Here is a 21,009-nt window from a genome sequence, read left to right as displayed (position 1 = left end):
TTCAAGCTACCGATCACATCCTGAAATCACGAGTCGGTTATAGCGAATTAAGTACCATGCACGAACAAGAACTAGCCCGATCAGCAGTCCGATGGATTACTGATTCTACCACTTTTCCAGACGAAATAGTGGCACAAATGTTTCTGAAACTGCCCCCAGCCGAGCAACGACTGGTGGGTATGTATATGATCCAGCACCTCATTACCCTGTATGAGGGTCAACATTCTGATCCAGGCCCGTTACATGATATCCTGAACGAGTTACTCCAGTACAGATGGAGAGGTCTAGGTACCGATTTAATTAGTGTCATTCTAGAACAGCGCCACAAGTATAGAACGTTCCTGAACCCGCATTTTGTTCATGTCTCACCCCCAGAAAGTAAACCATTCTACATAGACAGACAGAATCCGCTACGAGAAGTCCACCCAGTCCAAGGGGCGGGTGGCGTAATGCAACGTGTGTTTGTATACACTCCGATATCAAAGATGGAACTCCTTGAAATGAAGAAATTAATCCCCTGTCATGACAAAGATCCAGCAGGGTTCCATAGAGAATTAAAAGACATGCTCCGTATGGGAGAATACACGTACCCAGATATCATTAAAATGTTAAAGGTCCTGCTACCCGCAGGGGTGTATGAAAAGTTAAAGGAAAAGGAATGGGAGGTGGGAGAGAAAAAGATCGATTGGGCAGCTCTAGAAGCTGAAGACAAGGCACGAGTACCAGGTACCGGTCTTGGAGATAAATGTAAAGAATTACCAGAATTATTGATTCAAGTTTTACCCAGATTATTGACAACTAGGAAAGAAGACTGGGATGCAATCTCAGCCTGTAAACAGAAACAAGATGAGGATATTAGTGATTTTTATTCTAGATTTGAGAAATGTTTCAGTATTAACAGTGGTCTCAAGACAAGTAGTGAGTCATACCCTCATCTTTTCGTTACCAAATTAGTCGAGAATTCAAGTCCACAAATTAAAAACCGAGTTTTGAAAGTCGAAAGCACCTGGCAAGCAAATACTCCGTCCCAGATGCTCCAGATGCTTCAGTACCACCAGAATAGAATCAGAGAAGAGCAAGAACACGAAAGAAAACGTATGAAAGACACGAAAATGAAAGTGCTAGTTGCACAATCTATTCCTCAAGACAGTCAGAAGAGAGGTCCGAATCAAGCCAGTCATCCTGCAGCTCCCGTTAAAGGGAACTGCAATTATTGTAAACAGCCAGGTCATTTTATAAACGAGTGTGCAGTTCTGAAACACAACATAGCTACTGGTAAGACTAAAGAAAGACCACGTCCGCCGAGACAAGAACAAGTTTCACAGACTCCTCAGTCACAGAATGCACCACAGACAGTTACAGTACCGCAGCCTATTGCTGCAACACAGCACGTTACATCGCAGATGTACCAGTATGCACAGTCCGAGTATCCAGAGTATCAGTCATATTCATGAAACAGCCTAGAGAGGGAGGTAGGCTTGCCTCTCATCGAGATACCTGTAGACCAAGAAGGTCCCTATGTTCATAGTCAAGTATTAGGGAAAGACAGAAAGTTTTTGATCGATACAGGGGCAAGTAGGACCACAATTAGTCACGCCGAAGTTCCAGGGGCTCCGCTCTCAGGCTCAAGAAATGTTTCCCTTGGATTTTCAGGAAAACCCATAGTTAATGAAATATCTAAGCCAGTCACTCTAGAAGTAGGTCCATTGTCCCGTACTACTGATCTGTTACTTACTAAGTCATGTCCAGAAAATCTATTAGGTATTAAGACACTGAAAGAATTAGGTGCAGTTATTTGCTGTTCCCCAGAGGGAATACGTCTGTTCCTACGTGACTTTAAGGGTCACTATGTATTACGAGATTTTGATTCAAGATTGTCTAATGTTCCGCAGCATTTATGGGCGCAAGGTCCAACTGATGTAGGTTATATGCAAATCACACCCCATCGTGTGACTCTCAAACCAGGTGTAGTGTTACCACGAATCAGGCAGTACAGATTGCCACCTGAGGCTGTAGCAGCCTTATCCAAAATTATTGACGAGCTCATGGCTCAAGGAGTAGTTGTAGAAACTGACTCCAATGTATGTAATTCTCCGATCATTCCAGTCATGAAACGTACTGATCCAAATGCACCCCCAGTATATCGATTAGTGATTGATTTACGAGAGCTTAACAAATGTATTATTCCTCAGTACCCAGTTGTTCCAGATATTTCTTCCCTGTTAACAGCCATTGATTCCGAAGCCATGTTTTTCACTGTTATTGACCTCAAGAATGCATTTTTTAGTGTTCCAATTCATCCAGACAGCCAGTTTCTTTTCGGATTTTGTTTAAATGGAAGGAGCTATATGTTTACACGCGCTCCTCAAGGTTTCACAGAAAGCCCTAGTATTTACAGTCAAGCACTCAAGAGACAACTAGACAACATTCACATGCCAACTGACACTGCCCTGCTCCAGTATGTCGATGATCTACTGATCACAGCCCGTTCTGAACGTGCTTGCGAGCGAGCATCACTTACAGTTCTGTATTTTCTAGCCGAGATGGGGCACAAGGTGTCACCTTCGAAGCTTCAATTCTGTGTCCAGCAAGTGGTATACTTAGGACACTTGCTGTCCAAGAGGGGTAGGCAGTTGACACCCGACCGTATCCAGTTAATAGCGAGTCTTCCCCAGCCCAGAACCCAGAAGGAGGTACGTGCCTTTATCGGCCTTACTTCTTATTGTAGACAATGGATTCCCCAGTATGCATTTCTAGCCAAGCCACTGATACAGTTAACGACACAGGAGGCAGCCGTATCGACTGTCCTCCCTTGGACATCTGACCATACACTTAGTTTTAACGAGTTAAAGAAAGCCCTATGTCAAGCTCCAGTTCTAGCTACACCGAACTACAGTAAGCCTTTTACACTTTTCGTTACTGAACGCGAAGGTACAGCATTATCTGTCCTCACACAAGATCAAGCAGGTCAATACAAGCCCTGTGCTTATTTTTCGAGCACATTAGATCCAGTCGCCCAGGCGTTGCCTGCGTGCCTCAAGTCAGTTGCAGCCACAGCACTAGCTATCAGACAAAGTGATTCTATAGTTTTAGGACATTCCCTGACAGTACAAGTTCCACATTCAGTAGAAGTTCTTTTAAACCGAACACAAACTCAGCACTTGACAATTGCACGTTTAACAGGTTATGAATTGACACTGTTCCAGCCACACATAGAAATTAGACGCTGCAACGTCCTGAATCCTGCTACACTGTTACCATCAGTTAGTTCAAATCCAGACACACATGATTGTGTGGAAGTAGTTAACATTACGACAAAGCCAAGACAAGACCTGACAGACATTCCGTTACCAGATCCTGACCTGACACTTTATGTGGATGGTTCATGTATGAGAACTAGTACAGGAGAACTAGTCGCCGCGTATGCAGTGACTACTGACACTGAAGTTATTGAAACACACCGTATTGATACCCTGTCCGCTCAAGCAGCAGAGCTAGTCGCTCTGACACAAGCCTGTATACATGCCAAGAACCTGAAGGTTAATGTTTACACAGATTCACGTTACGCATTCGGAGTTGTACACGACTTCGGAGTGCTCTGGCAGGAGAGAGGTTTTATGACTTCTCATGGAACCAAGATTCAGCATGGTCTCCTTATTCAAGCCCTGTTAGATGCCATACATTTACCGACATCTATTGCTATCATGAAGTGCAAAGCACATACGAAAGTCACTGACATTATTTCCCAAGGTAATGATTTAGCAGACCGCACAGCCAAGCTTACAGCACAGACTCCAGACATTCCAGTTAATCAGACACAGACACATACTCCAGATCCGATTACATGCATGACAGTTAAGGACCCTACTCAAGATGTCATAGATATCCAGTCACATGCTACTCCTGATGAAATCAAGAAATGGTCTGTACAAGGAGGGGTCCAGACAGATCAAGGATGGTTAACGAAGGGTAGAGCCACATGGTTTCTCCCCGATTCTATGGTTCAAGTCATTATCAATACCGCACATAGTCCAGCACATTTAGGAGAAAAAGCTATGTTAGACAGTATCCAGAACATTTGGTTCAACAAGCATTTACGAGCTGCAGCCAAGCAGAAAGTCCGTACCTGTATGATATGTTGCCAGTTTAATCCAGGTAAAAGTGTCCCGGTGGAACAAGGTGGTTTCCAGCCCCCTGACCACCCTTTTGAGGTCCTCCAGATGGATTATATTCAGATGGAGCGATGTCGAGGTTTCAAGTATGTCCTTGTAGTTGTATGCGCCTTGTCCAGATGGACAGAAGCATATCCAGTCCCAGATTACACAGCCGCGACCACTGCTAAGCAGTTGGTTCGTGAATTCTTCCCTAGATATGGACTCCCTAGAGTCGTATATTCTGATAACGGCCAGCCATTCTCATCTGAACTCATGAAACACGTTTCCCTTTTGTTAGGGTACCAGTGGAAGTTCCATTGTGTACGCCATCCAGAAGCAGCTGGACTAGTCGAAAGGCATAATCAGACTCTGAAAATCCGTATAGCAAAAGTCTGTAAAGACAAGGGTGTGGACTGGTTAGTAGCTTTGCCAGTCGCTTTATTTTATATGCGTATGGTCGCACATTCCAGATCAGGTCTGTCCCCGTATGAGGTCGTTTTCGGCCGCCCCCCTAATATGTGAGGTACTCCTAGACCCCGAAGTATTACCGATGTTTCATGTAATATGCTGACAGATTACCTAGCTTCCTTGATGTCTGCCCTCAACTCATGTCGTTCACAGGTTGCCGCCGCATTTCCAGACAATACCGAGGTGGCACCGCACGAGATCGTTCCAGGCTCCCTAGTGATGATCAGAAATTTCGACAGATCAAGTCCGCTGGAACCACGTTGGAAGGAGCCACGTCAGGTCCTCTTGACCACCCGAACTGCCGTCAAGTTGGAAGGCAGGAAGGGGTGGGTCCACCTTTCTCATGTAAAACTTTTCAAAGGATCGAAACCAGTCTTCAAAAACATTTCCAAGAACATTTCCCAGGATTCGAAGGATTGCCAGAACATTGTTTTAAAGGACTGTCCCGCACAAGACATTATTACAACCCCTCCCTTGTTAGAGAAAACTCCGCAACAGGAGTATAAGTTAAAGCTCAGGTCTAATAAGTCAGCCAGTTTGATTGTATAAGTCCTCCCCTAGGTGAAACGGTTAGACTGTTTCTGACATGTATAAAATAGACCCCCATAGTGAGAGAGTCAGTCAAAGCTCAATCAAATGTATCGTTTTTCTGAGTTTCGTATTATTCATCAGCATAATGATTTCCTGCACCAGCTATGCTTTCTATCTGTGTTTTTCAGTTCCTCATGTAAATATGTCTGCTCATGCTACAGTAGAGCACACGTTTAGTGATCTGCCTCCTCACGAATATGCATACCGCCTCGCTATGCGTAATAACACATTTATCCGTATGTTACATTATTCACACCAGACCAGCAATGCCACTAATTGTTGGGTGTGTGGTCGACTCCCCCCTTTCCAGACACCAAAGGGAGTTCTGCCACTCTTTCCTTATCCATTCTCACACAATGGTTCGTGTGGAGCATGGTCCACGTTAACGTCATCCTCAACAGATATGTTTTTTCTTAACAGTACATGTTTTCCAGACAAGCAAGGTCTCCCCCACAGAACAGGTTTAGATTTAGAAAATGAGGTTTATAATTTAGGTAATTATTCGTCGAATTTCATGGTTCTGAATGTTCAGTCTGATACTACTCCAGACTCACCCGCTATTTCAGTACTACCAGTCAAAGGCGAATTATGTGTCCGTAGTTATGGTTCTGTACACATAGGTCATAGTGAATGTACTACTGTTATCAAGTATAGTGACAGTGGGAAATCTATTTTCAAAGCTTCACGTCATTCTTATTTTATTTGTGGTCAAACTGCATATGTCCGTCTGCCCCTCGATTGGGAGGGAACCTGTTACATTGCTTTCCTACTGCCACCTGTTTTTCTAGCCCCACCTGACTATCATAGGAATTCTTTCTTAGTACACACTAGACACAAGAGAAATCTCCCGATTATTGATTATACTGAAACTGCCGCAGAGCAATTCATTGATATAGATAAAGGTGTTTTCCCTTATTTAGGTACAGTTGTAAATAGTAAGCTCATCCGTAGGTTAACAAGAACCCTTGAAGCAGTAGTAGATGAGACTGCCTCCGCTCTAGGTAACTTAACTGAAGAGCAATCCTTTATGAGAATTGTCGTTTTACAGAATCGTCTCGTCCTTGACGTCATACTGGCCGATAGGGGCGGGGCCTGTAGAATTCTCGGATTCAGTTGTTGTATTTTCATTCCAAATAACGCGCCGTCTGTTTATTCAGCTATAACCAGACTCCATAAAATTGCCCATCTGTTACACCAAGATCCAGGCACCTGGACATGGTCCGGTTGGTTCTGGAATATAATTTCCGCATGGGGATGGAAAGTCCTGTCCTTTTTAGGTATTGCAGTAGCGATCATATTTAGCTGCTGCCTCTGTATACAATGTGGCCCTGCGATTTGCAGCATGTGTGCTACCTCTTGTATTCCCAGTCCCAAGCCCCGTTCTAAATCCCGTTCCAAGACAATTCGAGACGAGCAAATGGTACTGTATGAAATGATAGACGGTATCATGAATATTGATGTTTCCTGATGGAAACGTAGTGACAAGGAGGGAATGTGGAAAAGTAAATTTTGCCATGTTCTGTGTCCCTACGCCTCATCCATCATATGTTATGTGTGCATGATCAATATGCATATGTTATTCCCCATTTCTGATTAAAGACGCAATTACAGTTGTGTCCACCTCTAGTATGTTAGTTTCCAGTCCTCGTGAATACTACGAATATCAGGCCTATGTAAGTAATGTTGCCACGTTTCTCAGTGTGCACGTTATTCAATTATAAAGTCCCCGTTTCCAGGCCTCAAAAAGGGCCCGGACCACAGATTCAGCTCCTGTCTCCTGAAAGCCTCGCTAAGGAGCGATACAGCCCCCACCTGTATCCTCGACCCTTCACTTACTTCCTGCCCCGCAGTGCCCGGTGCACCCCGGCTCTGCCTCTGAGTCTGCCAAAAGTATGTTATAGTTCCTGCTATCAGTTCAGTCCTCCTCCTCTGCATTCCTAAGCTACTGAACTGCATCAATAGTTTCCGTCATTGTCTAGCCTTCTCGTCTCCATGTTAGAGAAATACTGTATTTAATGGTCATTTAGTATTCTTCATCACGCACTACATGTAGAATAATGCATGGTCCAGTCTTAGAGTCAGGTTAGCTTTTCCCCTCATGACTTCTAGTTTATATCAACATGTTCCCTAAACATCAGATACCAGATAGGGTTTAGGTACATGTCGCTCCGACCCTCCAGACTCCAGTCTCTGCTCCTAGCACAGAGTTCGTAGCCCCCAGCTTCTCCTAGTAACACGTCATTGCCAGTTTTCGCGCACCATTAGGTTAGAGGTCCCGGCTCCTTAGGTAGCCCCCTCCAAAGTTTCCGCCCATTCATGACATATTCTGTTACGTTTGCATCACATGTCTATGTATACTCCCAGTTACACCTCTTTTTACTGTTATCTCTCGCGACTGCTACGCGTCACGTCTTCTGCTCCACCCACTGCTACGCCTACTGCAATGTAATGCTATGTGTTTGCGCTATGTATATAAATCAATGTTTTGTTATTGAATGTTAGCGCGCTCATCCCAGACCTAGCCCCAGCAGCTGCTGGGCCTCTTTTCCCCTGCTGGGCCCCAGTTGTCCTGCTGGGCCCTGTCATTCTGTTCCTATGCAGGTTGTCCTGATCCTGTCCTTATGCTGTAATAAACCTGCAGAAACTCCTACTACCTCGAATCTTGACTCTTATTTATTGAGCTATCTGTTATGCTATAAGTCTAGTCAAAAATAGGGTATTATTTATTTATTTACCACAGGGAGGACAACCCGGTGACTGCCACCCACTGGGGCTGGGACCCCCACGACAAGGCATGCCGGTCTGGTGATGTGGTAAGAGATATAGCAGCCATGTCCTCAGCGAGAAGCAAATAGGATCAGAATCTAAAAAAGATGCTGGCCAAGCTCCCGATGACAGCAGCGGAGAAGGGATGCTCTCCCCAACGACACAAATCAACCAAGATGTGGACACCTCTGAAGCCCCAGTTACCCACGCCTTTTTAGAGTCTCTATTCGGTGCATTACAAGGCCACTTGCAGACGCTGAAAAGGGAAATAGCGGGGAGATGAAGGAGATAACCGATGGAGGCCACACGTTCCCAAACGGCATCAACGTCCCGCCTTTTGATAAGGCGGGACGTCGATACCGTTGGGGACCGTATGGCCTCCATCGAGGATCAGGAGCAAGCCCAGGAAAAGGAGGTGGAGCATCTACAGCAAGAGATAGTCCGGCTCAAGGCTCAACAGATCGATCTCCAGACACACAGAGAAGACCTGGAGAATCGGTCTCGGCAAAACAACATCCGTGTTAAGGGAGTTCCACCTAAAGAAGAAGGGCCAGACATCACACAATACCTGCAGGGTCTCTTCAGGAGCATACTGGGCGCCCCACCGGATATTTTGGCTTACATTTCAGACTTTCAACTAAATGAGTGTATGCTACGTGCTGCCAGGGACAAGCAACCACTAAGATATCAGGACCACTCCATAGTTTTGCACCATGACCTGGCTCTTATACCCCTTCAAAAGTGTAGAGAGTTCAGAGTGGCAACTCTGCGTCTTCGAAATCAAGGAATACCGTATTCTTTGGGTCACCCTTTCTGGCTGATTTTCATATGTCAGGGCAAAGTCCTCCAGCTCAGATCCGTGCAGGACACTTTCCAGGTGCTCGGCATTGAGAATCCAATCCAGGAGGAGACAGAGGGCCCACAGACCAAAACTCCTCGAGAAAGATGGCATAAGGTCTACGGGAGGCGTAGCACAGAGCGAGCAACGAGACCGAACCCCAACACCATGGCACGAGAAATTCTGGCAGTGCTGGAGACATTGGCGAAAGAGACATTCCCCTATGATGACACCGTGAACGACTGAGGGACAGATAAGTGACATTTGCAAGGCTGGGTGGGCGGCGAACAAATCTGCTGGGAGAGTAGAGACACGGGGAGTGTAGAGACATGGGGAACAGGAAACACACGTTCCCAACTATTCCGACTTCCATGGACGCGCACGCACGAAAGGCGGGCCCTGGACAATTTGAGGTTAATGGGTTTCTAAGTTGGAGTTAGGGAGGGGAGGGAGGAGAACTGGTATGCAGGTTAAAGACGTTGAAGAGAGGATCAAAGGGCAATGAAGGCCGGGCAGACGTTGGGGGCTCAGGGGGAAAAGGGATCACAGGGACCCAAATACAGGCCAAAGCTGGTGCACTCACTATGACACGCTATTTCCCAGCCCACACTGAAAATTCTCACTCTCAACGCGAGAGGTCTCAACAATCCCAATAAAAGGAGGTCCATCCTTTCCTACCGGGATAACATGGAGGCAGATGTGTGCCTCCTCCAGGAGACACAGCTCCTCTCCATAGATTGGCATAGAATGAGGTCACGACTCTTTCCCCAGCAGTTCTTTTCATCTACCCTGGATAAGAAGGCGGGTGGCTATTTTAGTAGCCAAGCGTTTTAAGGGGACAGTGGGGGAAAAGGTGGCCGAAATCAAAGAGGTTGATGGGAGCAGGGCCATCGATAGCGTAGGTGTTGGTATGAGTATTTTAGATGCCGAAATTGTGTCGCAAACTGGCAGATACTGCTCCTGCAATCACCCTTCACCCGATATACGATCAATCCAGGGGCTGCGTCAATTTCCTATAGATAGAAATGGGTCCTCCCCTCTCCCCCCAACCCCCTATACCAATAACCATTTCAAATACCAACCCCACCAGGGATGGTGTTAATAGGTTAAACAGGCCCAGGGGCTCGAATCAGAACAGGTTGTCTAGTACCTCGCGCATTAATGTTCCTGCCGCCCAAGTATGAATGGATAATCAGGATGTCCTGAGTCTGCCGCCCGCTGCTTGCCCTATGTGTTGGTACTGGCAGGGGTACCCACTTTAAAGAGGGATCAGCATGAGTCATGGAGCCAGCTACGCATGAAATGTGTGGACTGGCTATCAAGGCATAGAAGCTTCCATGTATCCGAATTAAAGGATATTATTATGGCACGCAGAGTTGGGTGAGTCAGTGCATCTACAAAAAAATATCGAAGGGGACAGTATTCTAATTAACTTTCGCAGACCTTCTTTGGTGAGACACCTACTAAGGGGTTGCAAATTCATAACACCTAATAGCACTAACATATGCGCACTACCCCTTGGTTATTTCCTCAAACCAAGTCATGCTCCTTTCACCAACAATTTCTCTTGAATTACTACCTCTAATAGGTTCCAGACCTTGTCTGGATTAGAGACACAAGACTGACTATGAACTTTTGGGGAAAATACTGATCCTGCTATTAGGTTACCTCATGCCCTGCCAGTAACTAAAGTAAAGTCCACATTTGTAAAGCGCACAATCACCCGTAAGGGTCTCTAGGCGCTGGGGGGCCGTCGGGAAGATTAAGCGAGCTATTGCCCAGAGTCACATGGTGCTGGGCTAACCTGCCGCCGGAGCCGGGGATCGAACCGTGGTCCCCAGATTCCAGCGTCAGTCGCCCTGGCCGCGGCGCCACACCTCTCTATTCCCACAACCCACTTATCCCCCTATGCAAACGAAGGCCTCAGCAAGTTCAGACCTCCGTATCTTAAGCTGGAATGTTGCAAGGTTGTACTCTAAACTTCACCAGCCAGATTGGGTACAACTTATTAAAGACCAAGATATCCTTTTATTTCAGGAAACATGGGCCACAAAAGAATTGTATAGTGAGGGGTTTGAATGCCATAATATCCTAGCAACAACCCCCAAGCAGGGTCGACCATTTGGGGGTTTATCAATCTGGGTCAATATTAAGACAGGTGGATGCATAAAAACTGTACATACAGATAACAATAATTTTCTAGACATATTATTTAATAGGGGAATTTTCTTTTGGATAATTAATTTTTATAACAATGATTTTCATTCTGTTCCAAATATGCATTTTATAAATTTGTTTAATTGTATTGCATCTATTGGAAAGACTCTTTTAAGTCTGTAGGAATCTGTGTGGGGGCGAGTTTAATGCTAAGCTATCTTACTCATGGTCAAGCGAATATTCACACAGCAGCAGACAAACATGCAATAGGGGTAGAGAGCTAATGGACCATTTGAACACCCTTAACTTAATTAATGTTAAGGAAATTGATGCAACTACAAAAGATAATGCCCCCCCCTGAACCGACATTCAGAGGGAGGGTCTGTTCATCTGAAATTGATAATGTTTTTTTATCCCCCCCGCTTTAGAAGCAAGCTTGCTTAAAGCCGAAATTATGGCCACATTCTTTGGGGACCATAACCCAATACAAGTAACGTTACAGATGTCTCCAGTTCCAACGCCTCAGACAGAATGTGGTGCAGGAGATCTATCACCGTCCATAGATAACCGCAGACTGGTATGGTGAGGCATTAATAACGCAGACCGATTCAGTTCTATGGTTAGGGGAAACATGAATCTTATTAATATCTGCTTAGAGGCCCTGTTCCACACCCAGTGGCTATCAGCACCTTTATCGAACTCAGTGGAGCCATTAAATCCTTGCTGTCTAACCCCATTTGTACAGTACTGCGCGAACCTTGATGGTTCAATCAGGAGTGCTCAATTGTCAACAGGAAGCTCCGCAAGGCCCGAATCTCAAAGCCCTAGGTGTAATGATTTGGTCAAGTCCTTAAGGTTGACATATAAGCAGGCTATTGCTAATAGGAAGGAACAGTTATTAGGTGAGCACTGGGATGTGCTCATTAATTCTGCCAGCTAAAATAATGGGAATATATTTTGGACTACCATTAAAGAGTTAAGATCAATGGGACAACCGTTAACTCCCATCAGCTGCAACATAATGAGCGCTACCTGGGAAAGTCACTTTTCCACTATTTACCAAGAGCCTGCTTTTTAACCCGACCCTTTTATTAACAGGGTGACACCTTGAGTCTCATTATCAATAAACGAGGTTCGAGGAGGCTATACGTCAGAGTGCGGGCAATAAAACTCCAGGCCCTGATGGGTTGCCCATCGATCTTATTAAATATAAACCAGATTTTTGGGCCCCACTGTTGTTAAATATTTTTAATATTCTAACCAATGCCCCACTGCCTACTAGCACGATCGTTCCCATTTTTAGGTTTCGCCTGTCGAAAGCTGCCACGCAGGCGAAATCTTAAGTCTACAGTATGTGTGTGTTGTCCCGCCCCTCTGTTCCATTGGCTAGCTCCATAAATGGAGGCTAGCCATTGGAACAGAGATCTGTCCGTCAATGCCGGAGCAGATTCGTGGGCGTTCCCGAGAATTTTAGGCTTTTGCCCACGTCATGCGGCGGTGGGCGGTGGTTATTTATTTATTTTTTGGGGGTTTGTTGTGCTCATTTCTCCGAAGATGGCGGCCGGGTTCTGATGAACGCCCGCGCTCAGCTCGGGATGTCCTCGATTCTGGTGAGTGGGGAGCACTGGCACGTGTTCTTGTTGACTTCGTCTCATGGCTGTGCTTGACTCCCCATACGAAGCCTGGGTCCGTTCCCGCCCCCCTCCCGCTGTCCGTGTGCCCGTTCCCCCCCCCGCTGTCCGTTTGCCCGTTCCGGTCCCCCCTTCCCGCTGTCCGTGTGCCTGTGCTTAATGCTTGTTTGTCTTTACTCCCGCTCCCTTCCATTGTCCGTATTGTCTTTACTCTTTCTCCCGCTCCTGTTGTCTGTGTTGTCTTTACTCCCGCCTCCTCCCGTTTCTGTGTTATCTTTACTCCCGTTTTCCCTGGGGCGCCCTGCAGCTGGCTGGCATACTGGTTACAGAACTGGGTGCAGCAGATTTTTCCACCGTGCCAAAAGGGCATCTCCTGGGCAAGGCATGGTTCCCTATTTAGGGGGTGTGTAGGAGAGTAGGGTCTGCTATCCTCTGGTCACCCCAAATTTGTGCTTTTTGCTTCACTGGTTTTCGACTACTGAGGCTGTGGGCCTGCTGATCAGACCCCCAGCCTGCTGTTCTCTCACTAAATTACTGACACATGTGCTATAGGCACATAACCCAATTGGAAATGGACTCCTTGTCAGCCCCTGTATAATGCACTATAGGTGCCCAGGGCATAGGGGCCACCAAGGCCTACCAGGGGCTGCAGCATATCTTTTGCCACCCCTGGCTGGTTCTTAAATTGACACAACTGGCTGATCACTCAGCTGGGGTAAGGTGGTGTAATCACCCCTTGCTTAGATATAGTATACCTATATCTAAACCTATATCTGGACACATGTAAACCTGTGAGCCACTCCTATGGAAGGCCTCATCAATCCTGGAGGCAGAGTGCGTGGTTTTATGTGAGATGGAGCTCTAGCATGAGCTGAGCCTGTCTGTAGCTGTCGGGAACAACTCCCTAAGCTGTTTCAGGATAATGCCATACCATATACTCTTAAGTGCCTTATAATCCTCGCGGTTAAATAGCAACTTTGGTTTGGCTTTATCAAAACATGTCGTGTAAGGTGTCATACGATTTGGAATACTATCCCCTCGCCAGTTCTGGCGACGGGGATAGCATTCCACCCCTCTAGAGGGGTAGGACATGTTGCTTTACTTAAATGCGGTTGATTTCTCCAAAGACCTTAGATCCACAAAATGGATGCCTCTGCCACAGACAAATGTCTGGACCCCTGCAGCTGACCGAAACTCGGCCAAATGGGTCCTGGACAAAGGGTTTCCTGTCACAGGAGGGTGTCACCGCCCTCCAGACAGGAGATAGTGGATTGTAGCAGGGAGGTTTGAAAGAAACCAGACACTGCTTGGGGCGCACAAGGCTGCCCCTTGCATAATCCGGCCAAACCGGTTCTGGGGCACTCCAGCCCTCGTGCCAGGGCGGCCTGGATCAAAGGAAGGGGGTGTATCCACCCACTTCCTGGGTCCCACCCATAGGGGGGGACCTAGCAGGTAATCACGCCCCCCAGATTCGAATAAGAGTGGGAGCAGTGCCAATGCACATCAGATTTCCTGGAAGAAACATTTGAAACGAAATTCTGGACCCTTCGACCTCCATCTCAACGTGGAAGCCCGAAGAATCTCCCTTGTGGTCAAGGAGTGACCACCCTGCAGCAGCAGGCACCATCCAGCCCTCGACGTCTACTTAGTTGCAGTTCCCGCCGGAACTCGAGCGACTGAGATCGACGAGATCAAGCCTGCCTGCCTTCCAACAGCCCGATCCACAGTCCCTGCAAAGCTGAGACCCGTGGAGGCGACCGGAAGCGTGGGGCACGCCATCTTGAATTGACCACGAGACGCTGACCGTGCAGCCCACGAGTGACCCTCGAAGCTGTGCACCGGGGTTTGAGAAGCCCCCACCCTAAGCTACTCCTGAGCCGAAGTTCAGCCCTCCACACTCGACGAGTGCTGCGTGGGGCCCTTCTGCTCCATTTGGCTCAACGCGTTGGCCCGGTCACTTGCCAGCTGGCTAGTGGTCCCTGTGCCGACGAAACTACGAAGAAGACTCGTGAATCTGGTTGCTCCAGATCCACACCAGCTCCCCTGAAAAGGAGCCCCCACTCTGACCTTCCTGGTTCGAGTGAGAAGCAATCTCCCGGTTCCGCGTGGATTGCTCTTGCCAAGTGTTGTTTGCTCCAAACATGAAGCCGACAGCGCCGACGGTGAGAGCCTGCGTGGGACAGATCGTGACCTGCTCCTGGACGTCGCAGATGCCCCAGAGCCCACGTGACAGCGGAGAGAAGCTCCTCGACGACCACCTGATTGCGCCCGACATTGCCTGGTTCCGTCCTGGTTCCACCCTGGTCACTGCTGAGTGACCCAGACTCTGTCCCCTCTGCTTTCAGGTACCCTTCGACTTGAGTCCACCCTTGGACTTCACCGGACACTTCATCTTTAACCCGCCTGCAGCCCTTTCAGCTTCAAGCACCAAGAGCCTGCGTGTCAGAACCCGACGCCCCTTCGACCCTGTGCACCCACTTCCTGTGGGTGAGGTACCTTTGCTCCGCCGGTGTTCCCACACTGGTGCACACCTCTAGGGTCTGTGTGTTAAGTTTTGTTCCTCTAGGTTCAGCGGAAGTGTCCTTAAACTTTAACTTTACAACTTTTACGCACCATTGGTTAACATTGGTGCATGCGTGCGCTTTCCGCACATCTCCCGAATCCCGAGGGCCATTCCCGACTTCAGCATTGCTTGTCCTGACTGCTCCCAGCGATTCCCTAGGCCCTAGGCCTAACCACTGCTCGAGTGGCATCTCTTATACCACTTGTTTAGTATATGGTTTGAGTGGCCCCCTGCCCTCATCCATAATTGTGCAACTTTGTATGTTTAAACAGTGCTTTTGATTTAACGCTTGTGCCCCTTTATTCATAAAGAATACTGGGGATTGTTTTTAGTAATAAATACATATATTTTTATAATATATACTTGTGTGGTGTCCTTTCATTTGGTACTACAGGATTGTATGTGGTAAAACAGCTCGCTTAACACGACCTCTTAAGTTAAGCCTTTAGGCTGCTTAGTCCATGCTACCCCTAGGATAGCTTGTCTAATAAGGTTGACTTACAACCAGACACCATAAGGGATTGTTTGGTCTGATAACAGGTGGTTCCAGAATTGGAAACATCACCTATCAGGCCAACTTCTCACAGGGTGCAAATCCGTTCCAATCCATTCACTGGGGGGCGGGGTAGAAGCTGAACGTGGTGCGCAACGCTTTGGGGTTATAGGTCACTGCTTTCCGCTACTGACAATTGTTTGCTGAGTGGCATTTACAACTAATGTGAAAAACACAATGAAATCGAATATTCTTAATTAAAATTGAGAGGAAGTGAGGCGCACCTTCTACTCCGAAGACTAGTTGTGTTTCTAAAGATGACACCTTGGTGGATAGTTTACGGGGATTGTGTTATTCTGTATTCAGACACACACCCAATGCTGGATGGAGTAAGGGCCTCTAAGATGGGATAAGAATGAGTCAGTGTTAGGACACCATGGGACAAGGCCCGGGCCCTCTACCAGCCAGCGTGCATGGGCACTGTATCTGAAACAGAAAGGGCAGAAAGACGTTTTCAGAGGGTACCCTAGAACTGCATCTTGCTGAACCTACACAAACGTGGTGCTGACTGACTGTGTAATACTCTGCTGCAGTGCTGTGTACGGAGTGCTGCGCCTTGACCCGCTCCGGCAGTGTACAGTTGTTGCCCTGGATGCATGGCTGCACCCTTCATAAGTGCAGTGTGGTACGATGTGCGTGAGGAGGGTGGTTGAACTGTAATCCAAGGGGCTGACTGCCCCTTGCCTTCCCCACACAGTGTGTGCAATGATATTCGTGGGGGGATAGCTCGGTGTCCTTTGCAGTTTATAGCTCTGAACACTGGGTGGGTGGCTGCAGTGCTATGCAAGTGGTGAGTATCTGCATTGTGGTAAACATGGGTAGTGAAGTGTGGTATATTAGGTGGGTATATGCTACTTACTCTTAGGCCAGGAGTTGGTAACTGCACTGTTGTCCTAGGTGTGTGTGTGTGTGTGTGTGTGGGGCTCTGTTGGTGTGTGTGGGTCTGTGTGTGTGTGTGTGGGTCTGTGTGTTTTTGTGTGGCATTTGCCAGAGTCTATAATTAGCAGGATCGTCCCTTCTGCCCTTTTTGTATATAGGGACGATCTCCGCGCCCTTCCATGATATAAGGATAGGCTGCCCTCTGCTACTTGCATTGCACAGTAAGTTGATCTACGGTGCCCATACCTCTGGGTCATGCCTAAAGAGGTCTCCCGGGATGGTATCTGGGGATGGCTCTTTGGGCGGCTTAATGGCGGCTATAGCCTACTTAGTATCTAAGATACTAAAATACAGTGGTTCAAACTCCTTGGACATTGTTAGCTCTTTATTTATGCATAAGTTCTCGCTTGAAGGGGAACCCGGACATGCATATAAATGTGCAAAGTGTTTGAACCATGTTTTAGGATCTAGATGGTAGTCCTGGGCTGGCTTGCTCGACTTATTGCCGTTTGCAACAATCCGCAAAAAAACTGATTGATCTCCTGCCCTTGCTGCGGCTAGCAAGTCTTCCCAACCAGAGTCCTCCCAATGTCTACGTTCTTGTACAGTCTGTGCTTGCTGTGCTTGAGATTGTGTTCCTTTTGCCTGCATCGCTTTGATTCTATGGCTGCTATTTTTATTTGTTGCATCCTGTAACAGTTCTCTCATGTAACGTCACTGGTTCTATTGGTTCTATTGTACGGTGCTGTGACACCTTCGGGTAAAGTCCCCGCTTTATAAGAATGCATTAAATAAATGACCTCACCTGGGGTTTCATGTGGGTGCTGTGCTCTCTGTTGTGGATCGGGTTACAAGACCTGTGGATGAGCAACTGCGCATGCGCCAGGGACAGACACTGCTTCCCACAACGCAGGCTAAAGATGCCTTGGATTACCTGCGCATGCGCGGAGGACAGACACTGCCTTCCGCTGCGAAGCGAGGGTTAAAGAGGGCCTGTGGGTGAACAACTGCGCATGCGCGGCGGACAGACGCCGATGTTACTACAATCCAACTCCAGAAGTCGATGCAAGAAAGGTTTCATTTAGTTCACAGCACGGAGCGCAGTGAAGGGCTCCAGCTCAGAGCCAGCACAGGTGGGACTCAAAGAAGTACAAGAATTCCAGTGTCCGCGCGGGGACACAATGAATGAGATATAACTGCCTCCCGCCGCAGAGCACGAGGGCGCCTCGCGCCACAGCACATGGTGAGAGGTATGTAAATGCAAAGCTCCTCGGTCCGCTCCTCTGGGCTGACTTTCCTCTGCGCATGCGCAGTGAGGCTGAGTGTTCTCCGTGCAGGGCAGTTCACAGTCCGTACCCCGTGCAAGGTCCTAACTCGGCGATAGGACGTCGTGTCTTCGCTCCGCACATGCGCAGCTGTGACGCGCGGTCCTGCGCGTGCCCAGCAGTGAGACGCATTGTTTTATTTTGTTGAGCTCGAGCGTCACTCCTGGGGGGAATAACACACTGGCCCCCCTCCTCACAGGCAGCCGGGCCCCCGGGGCTCCAGCAGAGGTGAGGGAGGCCTCTGACCCCAGGGTGACGCACGAGCGCGGGGGCATCTTCAGGACACTGAGAGTCCACACTCAGGGCAGGGGCTGCAGGGCTCTCCAGACTCTGAACTGTTTCATACATGTGTGACTTAAGAAAAGAAAGTGCATTCAAAGCAACAGTTCCACCATCTTTATAAAACAATGTACATATGCCAGCATAGAACAACTGTATGTAGCGTTTTTCTACTTTGCTTTCCCTCGTGTGTGTGTGTGTGTCTGTCTGTGTCTGTTGGTCTCTGTGTGTCTGTCTCCCATTCTCTGTAGGGAGAGTATGTAGCTCCTCGTGTAGAAGAGTCGGTCAAGAAGAAGCACACTGCATTGAATAATTTCATGGTGTGCACTTTTTATTAGTATTACAGGAAATCACAATGATTGATTGTCACTTTTGTATTCTTCTCTCCCACAGGGTCTTCCTCTTCAGTCCCTTAGGTGTGCCTCGGCCGCCGTCGTCCCTCGGACAGAAGGAAAAGACACAGGTAAGTGTTGTGGGGGGCGATAGATCACACAGGAGAAGATAAGGGTGTAAAGCAATTTATTAAGATAACAGGGCCCACAGGGAGCCAGGGGACAGCTGTGCGCAAAGGGCAAAGCGATAATAGAATGATGACAGTGACAGGTGTGTCGTCACTTAAATCATCTCGGAACATTCGGAGAGGATGTATGACGCGCGCTAGCATGAACAGTGAAAACACATTGCAGTTATCAAGAGCAGTTCACAACATCTCCCTTTTTTCCCAACAAAAAGCAAAATATAAATACTGCGGAGAAAACACTCCCACAATATAATCATCAAAACGTTTAGGCATTGTAACAGTTCTCCCAGATTTGGATTTTGTACACACGGAATCCTGCTTGTCAGCATTAACGACCTCCCCCCTCATGTGTACATCCTGTCCATTTGACAAAACATTGTCAGGAGCTCTTAGATCAGTCTCACTCAAACTGACTTCCCCTCGGGAGTAATTGAGCCATCCTCCATTACTTCTAGAGTCCAACATAGTGTCCTCATCGCAAAGGGAACTTTGCTTCCCAGAGACATCTTCCCATTCCAGTATGCTTTCATCAAGGCCAATCTCTTTCCCTTCCTTGCCTTTCATTATAATTTTCTCTTGACCTTTCTTTAATTTGATAACATCGTCTTTGCTTCTCCATCCTTTTCCTTCAATGCATACTGAACCTCTAGATGCTTCACAAACTCTTACAGGGTCACTGTACAAGGATTCTCCCTTGGTCACTTTGCAAGGTTTCCTCACTAGGATCCAATCTCCTACCTCTATTTCCATGTCTTTTGCTCTGTTGGTCATATCCGCATACTTCTTGGTTTTTTCCTGCTTACGCACAATTTTTTCTTTTACCCTGAGTTCATTTTCTTTTATTTCATGAGTCATGCGCATTCACCCCTGAGGCGGAAAGCCGGGGGCACTTCCTTTCCCTTTTGTGATTGTGAGTTTTAAATCTCGTATTTGCATGTGTTGTGTATGCGTGGTGACTACTACCTGCATACATGTGTCACCAGATTTGCTTTTAAAAATACTGTTGATATTTTAATTGGAGCTGTTTTAATTAGAAAATCTGACCTTTTGATCGGTCCGGATGAGACTGCTTCGTCCTAGGGGCCGACTTTGATCTCTCCCCCGGCGCAGCCGAGCACAGCGCTCTTGCCGGCCGGGAGAACGCGGAACCGCCATCTTGGGGGAGGCAGGGTAGCGGTCCAGCTCCTGGACGCCTCCCGCCCTCCCTCACTATTTAGGTTCTCCCGCCCCTTCATTCCACAGATTACTTGTGCGCATTTCACCCCTGAGGCGGAAAGCCGGGGGCACTTCCTTTCCCTTTTGTGATTGTGAGTTTTAAATCTCGTATTTGCATGTGTTGTGTATGCGTGGTGACTACTACCTGCATACATGTGTCACCAGATTTGCTTTTAAAAATACTGTTGATATTTTAATTGGAGCTGTTTTAATTAGAAAATCTGACCTTTTGATCGGTCCGGACGAGACTGCTTCGTCCTAGGGGCCGACTTTGATCTCTCCCCCGGCGCAGCCGAGCACAGCGCTCTTGCCGGCCGGGAGAACGCGGAACCGCCATCTTGGGGGGAATCAGGGTAGCGGTCCAGCTCCTGGACGCCTCCCACCCTCCTCCCACCGCCAGAGGGTTATGGACATAAAGAAGGGACCGGCCCTTCCGCGCAGCGGGCGGGCGCAGCGGGCGGGCGCAGCGGGCGCGCCGATGGCGCGCCGAAGGCGCGCCTAAGGCAAGCCTGTCTGCGCCCGTCCACGCCGGACCCGCGCCCAGTGCCAGAACCCCTGCTTCTAATGACCCAAAAATCTCATGGACCTCTGATCAGCTGCTACACCTTCGTCACAATTCCTGTAGCCCTATTTGTTGTTGTAAACCCAATAGCTTGGATTTCACTGGCTACTCTTGTTCACAATGCAAGTTTTCCATCCCGGCTGTTTCTACTGCTTCCCAACCCCTTCTGAGGGGTCAATTGCAGCCTTCAGCTATCTTAAAAGCGGCGTTGATCAACTGCAGATCACTTCCAGCCCACGCCACCGATATTTGGCTCTTACTTGATACCCATAAATGGGACATATTGTTTCTCACTGAAACATGGATCAAAGATTCATCTACACTGGACATTAACTTAGCTATCCCCCCTGGCTACTGCTTCACTGGCATTAATCGCGAAAACTCCAAACCCGGAGGGGGCCTTGCTATAATTGCCAAATCTCACCTAAAACTGAACCTAACTAAAATCCCCAATCACGGTCTTATCGAAGCTGCTTATTTTACAATAATGGACTCAGCAAGCACCATC

General features: G+C 47.7%; 1 long non-coding RNA gene across 1 annotated transcript in view; it reads right to left on the bottom strand.

Annotated features, from left to right (window-relative positions):
* LOC144808009 (uncharacterized) overlaps positions 1-17,482 on the bottom strand; it is a 61,302-nt gene extending 43,820 nt beyond the window's left edge. The window contains exon 1 of the long non-coding RNA XR_013606563.1: positions 17,406-17,482. This is a non-coding gene — a long non-coding RNA (uncharacterized LOC144808009). The remainder of the gene's footprint in view (positions 1-17,405) is intronic.
* Positions 17,483-21,009: the final 3,527 nt, after the last annotated feature.

This window comes from Lissotriton helveticus, chromosome 1_2, assembly GCF_964261635.1.
Source record: "Lissotriton helveticus chromosome 1_2, aLisHel1.1, whole genome shotgun sequence".
In the NCBI taxonomy this organism is placed as follows: domain Eukaryota; kingdom Metazoa; phylum Chordata; class Amphibia; order Caudata; family Salamandridae; genus Lissotriton; species Lissotriton helveticus.
This window is presented reverse-complemented; position numbering and strand designations above follow the sequence as displayed.